Source organism: Nannospalax galili, unplaced genomic scaffold, assembly GCF_000622305.1.
Source record: "Nannospalax galili isolate Female #2095 unplaced genomic scaffold, S.galili_v1.0 scaffold72, whole genome shotgun sequence".
In the NCBI taxonomy this organism is placed as follows: Eukaryota; Metazoa; Chordata; class Mammalia; order Rodentia; family Spalacidae; genus Nannospalax; species Nannospalax galili.
This window is the reverse complement of record NW_008336933.1, coordinates 2243044-2252227: the sequence shown is the minus strand read 5'-3', so window position 1 is coordinate 2252227 and position 9184 is coordinate 2243044. Positions and strand designations below refer to the sequence as shown.

General features: G+C 44.5%; 1 protein-coding gene across 2 annotated transcripts in view; it reads right to left on the bottom strand.

Annotated features, from left to right (window-relative positions):
* Nucleotides 1-9184, bottom strand: part of Adtrp (androgen dependent TFPI regulating protein) — a 73052-nt gene that overhangs the window by 62583 nt on the left and 1285 nt on the right. The gene's annotated exons all lie outside the window — the stretch shown is intronic.

Here is a 9184-nt window from a genome sequence, read left to right as displayed (position 1 = left end):
TGTGAGACTCAAGCCTTCAAGTTTAGGTCTGCTTCTTTTTGTGAACTTTATGTGTCTTTGTGGTTTACTTTTTGGGTGTGAAAAGCTGGTTCTTCTAAGCCTCCGGTTCTCTCTTTTTTTTAATATTGGAGTGGCCAGATTACTTTTGTCTTCAGGTGTTCCCACAGAGGCCCAAGTCAGATGAAGATCATATGCTCTCAGGCTTTCTCCTAAGGTCTGGATCCCTCCAAGAAAGGTTTTGGCCTTAGGAATTTGGGGGTTGGACTGGTCTGGGAGCCCGGCCCAGGAAAGATGCTGGTCTAGGGCAGCTGGTGGCCATGCCACCCAGAGATGCAAAGGAAGATGGGTGTAGGAAGAGGCCCCACGGTCCCCTGGGGACTGCACTGAGGAGTTGGGTTGGTCTGGATGCAAAGGACCAGGAAGAGGAAAGGTCAGCCCCAGCCACCAGGAACGAGGCCTGCAGGTTGTGCAGGACCAGGGAAGCAGAGGGAGGTCAGGGCAGGGCCAGGCCCAGAAGCAGTGCTCCTGGGGACCCGAGAAGGAACTGAGTTGCTCTGGATGTAAAGCATCAGGAAGCAGTGGTGGTTCCCCAGGTGTCTGGGGTGCCAACATAAGGAATGGGACAGGACCCAGGCTAGAAGGAGAGACCGGCAGGGGGAGATGGGAGGGTGAATGAGGCTGTGGGAGTTAAGGAACAGAGGGCATGATCGACTTACCCTGGAGTGAGAGGCCTGTGGGTCAGAGAGAGCTAGCATGTCTTTTATTATTAATTTATTTTTATTCTATGTGTATGTGTGTATGTCTGCATGTAGATAAGTGCACCTGTGTCATGCAATGCTCACAGAAGACAGAAGAGGCTGTTGGATCCCCTGGAACTGGAGTTACTGACAGTTGTTAGCTGCCATGTGGGTGCTGGGATTTGAACCCAGTCTTTTGCAAGAACAGTGTTCTTAACTGCTGAGCTGTGTCTCCAGCCCAACTCTAACATCTTTTAGTCATGACTTGTTAATGTAGCAGACTCTGAACTAAGCTTTAATTGCCATAACAACCTTTTAGGCCCCCACCTTGTTTTACAGATGAGGAAAATGGGTGAAGAGAGATTCACAAACTTACTTAAAGTTTTACGGCTTCAGAGTCTGGCTCTTGAGCCGGACTTAAACATCAGATTACTAGAAGAATTCTGATTTGGGGATAATTTGGGGGAGTTTATGACTCTTTCTAGGGTTATTCTACTTTTTTCTTTTTTTCATGTGTGTGGGGGGGAGTGTTGCACGGGCCAGGGGTCAACCATGGTGGTTGTTGTTCCCATGGAGGCACTCATCTTAGTTTTAGGGACAAGGTCTCTCACTGGGAGCAGGGACTCCTGGATTCAGCTAGGCTGGTATGTCAGTGAACCCCTGGAAACTGCTCATGTCTCCACTTCCCCAGCACTGGGATTACTAATACATGTGGCTATGTCTGGGGTGCTGGGGTCGGAACTTAGGTCCTCATATTTCAGTGCAGGACTTCTCCAACTGAACCATCTCACTCTGGGTTATTGTAATCCCACGAAGAGAGTGAGATTGAAACCCACCTGCCTTGAGTAAATTCCATTTGGAAATTCAGACCCGGTGGTTTTGAAAGAGATGGGATGTCAGGAGACCCCGATAGTCAACCTTCATGGTGAGATGAGATTGCTGAGGGAGGGGGCAGAAGCTGGGAAATTTCCTTATCTGAAGCACAGGATGAGACAAAGTTAGCCAAGGCAGAGAAAGATCGATTATAGAAAATGCAGGCTGGGTAACAATTCCATGGTTCCTAGGGAAAGAGGAGGCTTCACACAGGAAGAGGCTATATCCAGGAGGGTTTGGGCTACAGTTTTAAAAGCCCTACAGAGGTTGTTACCTCAATATTTGCCACTATTGTTGGTGCTTTTGACACTCAGCCCCTGAAGCCTGTAGAACTGGAGTATGCAGTCATTTGAACAGGGTTAGAAGCTGCATCCTCCCCCATGTTTTTCCCCACCCACGTAGCTACTCAGGGTACAGCTGGTTGCTGCTGCCTGCCTTGATTTTCAAGAGCAGTCACAGTGCCCAGACCCTCTAGTAGCAACACAGCAATTCATCACACACTGAGCATCCATCCCCCAGGTCTTTGGGAGAGAAGCTGCCTCCACCCTGTGAATGAAGTCCAGATGACCATGCTGTCCAGAAGTCAGAGCTTCTTAGAGTCACCGTGAGTCAAGCTCATCTTTTCTTGCCCTTCTCAGCCACAGAGTGTGGAAATAAGATCAGGGAAAAGAACACATACTCAGCTCCTCAGGAGTTTCTCTCCATCAACACAAATTGGCTCCCCACTGTAAATGTGCCATTCACCTCTCCCCATCTACCCCTAGCTCACATGTCATCTCCAGATGCCAACTCAGTGTGAGGCAGCCTTACCCCCACAGATCTGAATGATCTAAATGCTGACATACCATCATCTGTGTCAGTAAGGAACATTTGGGCACTGGCAGCTTCCACATCAGGGTTCAGGAGGAAGGCACTGGGTGCTTCCAAGGGAAAGACACAGGAAAGAGCTAGGGTGTAGAGCCATGGAATAGAGCTGGAGGGTAAGGATTCTGAAGGGTTCTGAGAAGGAGCAAGGAAAGAGAGAGAGAGAGAGAGAGAGAGAGAGAGAGAGAGAGAGAATGAGAGAGAGAGAGAGAGAGAAAGAGAGAGAATGAGAGAATCTTGGGAGACAATGCTAACTCTTATTAGCTCCATTGTATCCCCTCCAAAAATATATATGTTGGTATTCTAACACCTGAGAATGCAACTATATTTTGAAATAAAGTCTTTAAAGGGATAATTAACTTATAATGGGCTCATACAGGCGAGCTCTAATCCAATCTGACTAGTGTCTATATAGGAAAGACCATGAGAAGACACCAGAAGTAAACAGTCATCTGCAAGCCAACAAGAAGACTCAGAAGAAACCAGTCCTGTTGGTATTTTGATCTTAGATTCCAGTCTCCAGAACTGTGACACAATAAATTTCCACTGTTCAAATCACTCAGCCTGTGCTACTTTGTTAGGGCAGTGTTACCAAATTTCAGAATCTCTTTAAAATATAAGGGCAGCAACAGCTGGCACACTTTTAAGAAACTTACATCAAATTTACTGTCATTCCTATCTCTCAACTATTTTGGCTTCCCAGGAAAGCAGACTTCATGGTGTTTTGTTGATCAACATCTACTCAGAGCTGCTGTTCTCTGATTCATCTTTTTTACTGATTCTGCTCCAGTGGAATGTTCTGGGCCTTTTCCTAAAATGCCGCTGTTCTAAATTTCTCAGCTATCTTTTGTTTCTGTTGCTAACAAACTTACTACCAGTGACAGAGCTGAACTTACATTTTTAAAAATAACTAATGCATTTAAGAAACCATAGCTAAAAGATATTTGTTTTTCACATTCCGTGTCTTCACAAATCCATGAGGCTCTTAAAATTATGGAAACTTAGACTTGCTAAGTCATCAAGTTTATTTCCTTGCCTTAAAGCCAGAACCCGTTTAAACATCCCCAGGAAATGAAATTTCTTCTATTTTGAAAAATAACTCCAGAGAGGGAGATTCCATGAGTTCCCTGAACAAGACATTGTGACTTCTGCTGATGAGTCAAGCAAACCATCGCCAAGCTGGGGGCTCTGGGCCTGACTCAGTCACGCTGAGGTTGTCTTTGTCCTCCTTCCCCATGATACAATCCTTTCAGTAAAAGACTATTCCAAAACTAAAGGTAAACAGGGAGGAACTGGGAGGAATGTTTTATCTAGTGGTAGTGGTGAGGCTGTTGCTATGTGGGAAGGTTAGAAGAACCCTCGGACAGGGCGATCTGTGTTACTATGAAGTATACTATTTCAATCATCATTTTTGTGCATTTTAGGTTAAATAAGAATCTGAGATAAACCATACCAGAGGACAAATGATGTGAAGGACCCAACTTGAAATAAGGAGAAAAATGGAGTGACCAAGAGTATTGTGGGATATGTTGGTCAGAAGTGTAAGAACCCTTGGCCAGTGTTGTATAGCTGATGACGATAGCTTTGATATAGCTATAAGATTTCCTGGGACAGAGTATCTTACAGTGGCATGGGATTTCTTAGCAAGTGGCTCATACCAATTAGAACTGTGTTCCGATTATTGATTCATTCAGCAAACATCCTTGGAGGACCAGTTAGGTTTACAATTGTATTAGAGATAATACAGGCTCTATGTCAATATGCCTCTATCAGGAATAAGGGAGAGAGAAAGGAGAAAATAGGAAGAGGATGGGGAAAGAATATTCTCTAAGTTTGCTATTCGTGTGATAAAGGTCAGGTTCAATGGCAAACAGACTGCAATTCTGAGATGTGTCTGTAGGGAGTTCATGGAGGATACTGATCTCAGAGTGTGTATGACAGGGAGGGTAAAGGACTGAGGAGCAGAGCAGACTCCTAGAATCAGCTGAGGTGTTCTGATGTGGAGTTGGCCTTTCAGAGCTTCTCTCAAGTGGGCTCTTTATATCTGATCAGGCACCTAGTGGATGCAGCAACCCCAGGAGGGACCTAAACCTTGGTGGAGGCAGCTTCCTTCTGCTGAGTGCCTCTTGGAGAAGAGATCACCTGTGAGCCATCAGAAGCCCACACACCATCTGGGAGCTGTGGAATGAGTATCTCAGCTCTGGAGAAGTAGGAGGATCTGTGTCCCTCAGTGCTACACATGAACAAACTGGGAAGTTAAGAAGTTAGGTAACTCACTTAAGATCACACTGCAAGAGAGCAGCAAGCCAGTGTTGGCTCCAAAAGTCAGGCCTGTCATCACGGATCTCTCCACTATATGAAGGAACCTATCAAAATGCTGTCTGCCTTGGCTACTTAGTAAATTATAGCCACTTTATTTGAGTGCTGGTGGTGTCTATTCACTCTGTGCCATCAACTCTAATCCCTTCAGTTATCTAAGAGCTAAGTCAGGAGCTACGTTATGAGCAAAATCAGCATGTGTTCTTTTGACCCTGTAAAGATAAGAGCTGCACATACTAAGGTCTTAACTCCATGGTGGAAATCAAGGGTTTTCTTCCTAGCACCTAAGTGGGTGCTGCAATATCAACAGAACGCCATCTTTTCACTGTTTGTGGGATGCCTTGGAGTTTGAGCTGGGGGTGGGGGCTCTCTTTTCCTGGCCTTGGGACATCATCTCTGAGAACCTTTGCAGTGACATACCATTATTGTCATCCTGAGAGCTCAAGGATTGTGAGACTCCAACAGCTTTAGGAGAGAGAAGGCTTGTGTCTTTATTTTTCTGGTAAAAGGAGCATGGGAGAGGTGAGGATGGACTGGCCTACTCAGAATCTCACCTGAAGCTGCCAGTGGTGTGGTGCTACCTCTAATAATGTTCCAATTAATGTTGTAATTAATAATTAATAAAGTTCTAATTAATAATTAATGTTCTAATTAATGTTCTGTTAAGATTTTTCAAATTATGAGTGTCTGTGTGTGTGTGTGTGTATGTGTGCATGCATACATGTGTGCAAGTGCCTATGGTGCCAAAGGAGGGCATTGAATACCTTGGAGCTGGAGTTATAGGCGTTTGTGCAAAGCTACCTGATGTGTTAGGAACTGATCTCTGTTCCTCTGTAAGAGCAGTACCCACTCTTAATCATAGGGCCATCTCTCCAGCCCACTAAAAATGTTTTAAAAGAAAAAAATTTTAAAGGGGCAACTTGCGCAAATCCAACGAACCTGTACAGCATGTCCTAGCTGATTGCTCCTTTCCCCACCCTGTCTACAGTTAGTATACTCCTCTAGTTAGAGCCAGGGACAGTTCTCGATAGAAAGGGAGCGATGGAGCCAAGAAAGTATGCTTGTGGAGGACTTGGGCGCTGCACGAGCTGAGCCAACACAAGCAGACTGAAGAGGTCCATAGCTTGGTCTTCACACCCAGCTCTTGGGACTTTCCCTCTTGGTAGGGCTCACTGCTGTCTACTTGAACCCAAAGCTGTACAACCGCCCTTGGACTTCCCCAGTGCTGACATGCACCCCAGCAACTATAGAAGAAGGGTGACTCAACAGGCATCCTCTTCTAGGTAAATGACAGAGTGCAGTGGGGGTGGGTATACATGAATTATGAGGGTGATTAGGGGACTTCTGCCTGAATCCATCACCTGCCAACCTTTAATGCTTAATGAGGAAGCCCATATCCCACCAAGTAAACCATGTTCCACACTGTGTCATCTCTATCAAACAGATGACTCAAGGCTCACCACTGCCCTGCCATCTTCTCTCTCATTCTGGCTATACCATATTGATGCCTTTCTAAGTGCATGGCCATGCTGTAGTTAAGTTCTATTTTTGATCCTTTTTAACAAACGTGGAAATGAATGGCATGAAGTAGTACTAGTCCTGGGTCACAGACAGAAATGACAGGACTTGGGTACCATCCCAGTGCGGAACCCAGAACTCAGAACTATAGCCACCTGACTGTATAGCTGCTCCCTGGGCTCAGCTTTCTCCCTTGTTAGTGGTGTCTTTCTTGTCCCTTCTCCTCCTTTCCCCCTCTTAGCTAGTGCACCCCAACAGCCACCAACCCCAGGGCAGCTTCCATGCCTTCTTTGGATTCCTTGGGACAGTCTCAGGAGAAAATGCTGCAGTGCTTGGAATACTGACTTGCACAGCTTTGTCCTTAAACAAAGGACATAAAGGACACCTAGAGCCAACTATGAATTAAAGCTGTTTAATTAAGAAGAGTATACCAGACCCGGAAAGACAAATGCCATATTTTTCCTCCCCTTTGGGATTCTAGACATTATTATTCATGTGTGTATTATGTATGGGGTCGGGCTGTAGGTCATGAAATCAGAAAGGAGACTGTGAGAGGGGAAATAAAGAGGTCTTGGGAGGAGGGAACAAGAGATTAATAGGGTGCATGTGACATGAAAGAGAAATGGGGGATACTAGGAGGACGAAGAGAACAAGCTGGGTGGAGCCAAAGAGACAGGAGAGGGATGTTGGGGAGGGGCTACATGAAGATGCCATAAGGACCCCTATTACTTTGTATGCTAACTTAAACACACAAAACATTAAAATAATTAACAGGGTATATTATAAAGGCCTTAAAACAGTTATGTTTGATTAGCCAAAATATATAAAAAACCAGGAGGGTACACAATTCCTGTTAAACTAAATTGGATACTAACTTCCCCAAGCTGAAGTAAAATAAAGAGATGTTATTGTAAGTTAGGAGACCTCTATGAGTTGATCAATTTACTTAGTTAAAAATCTAAATCAATTAAAAACTAATAGCCATAAATGAATGCACGAGTCCTTAAGAGGTAGAAATTTTGAAGTCCAACTATTTACCTCAAGCAAGTGCTTTGAAATCTACCCTTAAATGAGTCCTCTGAAATACACACAACTTCTGTTTGCCCAGTGGTCAACATGTTGTGAAGTCATGTCCGCAAGCGCACAGAAAGGAAACCATGAAGTCTCCCTTCTGCTCATGTGCCAGGGCCAGAGCCAGTCAGAAAAGCTATTGCTTAGAAAAGTCAGGGCCAGGCCTAGTCAATGTTGACCAAGTGATCAGTGTTTATGTGAATGCCATATGCCCTACTTTCATGACAAACACAATGGAGAATTATAAGTCATTGGGACTGATGAGGACCTATGAGGCAATACTGGTTATAAGCCAGTTAGAGTTCAAATGTTCTTTAGATTCACATAAGCAGTATTATACATGGGATTTCAGGTACTTGATGAAGGAAGCAGAGTAGAGAACAGTGGTAAGTGGGCCTTTCTTTTGGGGGCCCAAAAGAAGTGAGGAGAGACCTGAAGACAAACACTGGTAAGACACAGGCCTTCCTGTAAGAGAGACCAGCCTTCTTGGGAAGAAAGGGGCCTGAGATTTGAGTTTAGGATTGGTTCCAAAAGGGGTCATGATATTAAAAAATAAAATGAAAATAAAAAACAGAGCTTTGGGATTCCAGATTCATCTTCCATTTTGGACAGAAGAGGACAGTGCAGAACCGATATGGTCCTCCAGATAAAATCTGAAAAGAGCTTGCAATGTGAGAGGCAGGAAGAAAGTTTGGGGAAGAAGACATGGGCCCAGCGAAACGAAAAACAAATGGGATTTGATTTGGTGGCTGGGTAGCCAAGAAGGCAGGACGTGGGATTAGGTTACAATATGGCTAGGGACAGTGAGATGTTCAGAAAGTAAATACACTTGACACCAAGCCTGACCACCCGATTTCAACCCCTAGGACCCACATGGTGGAAGGAGAGAACCAACTTCAACAAGTTGTCCTCTGACCTCTACTCATGCATCGCAACACATGTGCCCCCCCCCCAACATACACGGACATAAAATAAATAAGCAAAAATGTAAAACATTTGAAAACACCAAACTAGGGTATGACAGGAGATAGAGAAATGAAGGAAGAGGCACTGAAAGGAGCTAGAGGAGGTCAGAGTGGCTTATGGGACTAGGTGATACTCTACCCTGGACCACAGGCATGTAAGGTAGAATATTCATACAGGAATCTGGATCTGATAGGAGATTAAAACTTTAGTACTTTTAGAATTCTACAAAGCCAGTTTTTTTTTTTCTTTTCTGATCATTCTTTTTTTCTCATAAAATTTTAGGATTGAAACATGCAGCTACTTTGATATTTTCCAACACACAAGAACTGTGTACAGAACTCAAAATGTTCAGGCCTAAATCAAAAGGTGAGCACATGAGCAAGGGAGGGGTGGGGGGCACTACGTCCAAGGTTGCTTCAATCTGAACTTGTTCTGTTTCTGCCCCTTAATCATTTCAGAATCTCCTTTGCTGACCATGCAAATACATATGCTGATTGCCAAATGAGAATTGTGATTCCCAAGTATTCGACTGTTCTGACCAGGTTCTGGAAATCGGATGCTTCTGTAGAACCCTGTGTTTTAGCAACGACAACAACTCAGGACTGGAGAGATGGCTCAGTGGTTAAGTGCACATTACTGCTCTTCCAGGGGACCTGAGTTCAGTTCTCAGCACCCAAAACAGGTGGTTTACAACAGGCTGTAGCCCCAGCTCCAAGGGATCCTATGCCTTTTTCTGGCTTCCTAGGGGAATCTGAACATGTGTAGATATACATGCAAACACACACACACACACACACACACACACACACACACACCCACAAAAAAAATATAAACAA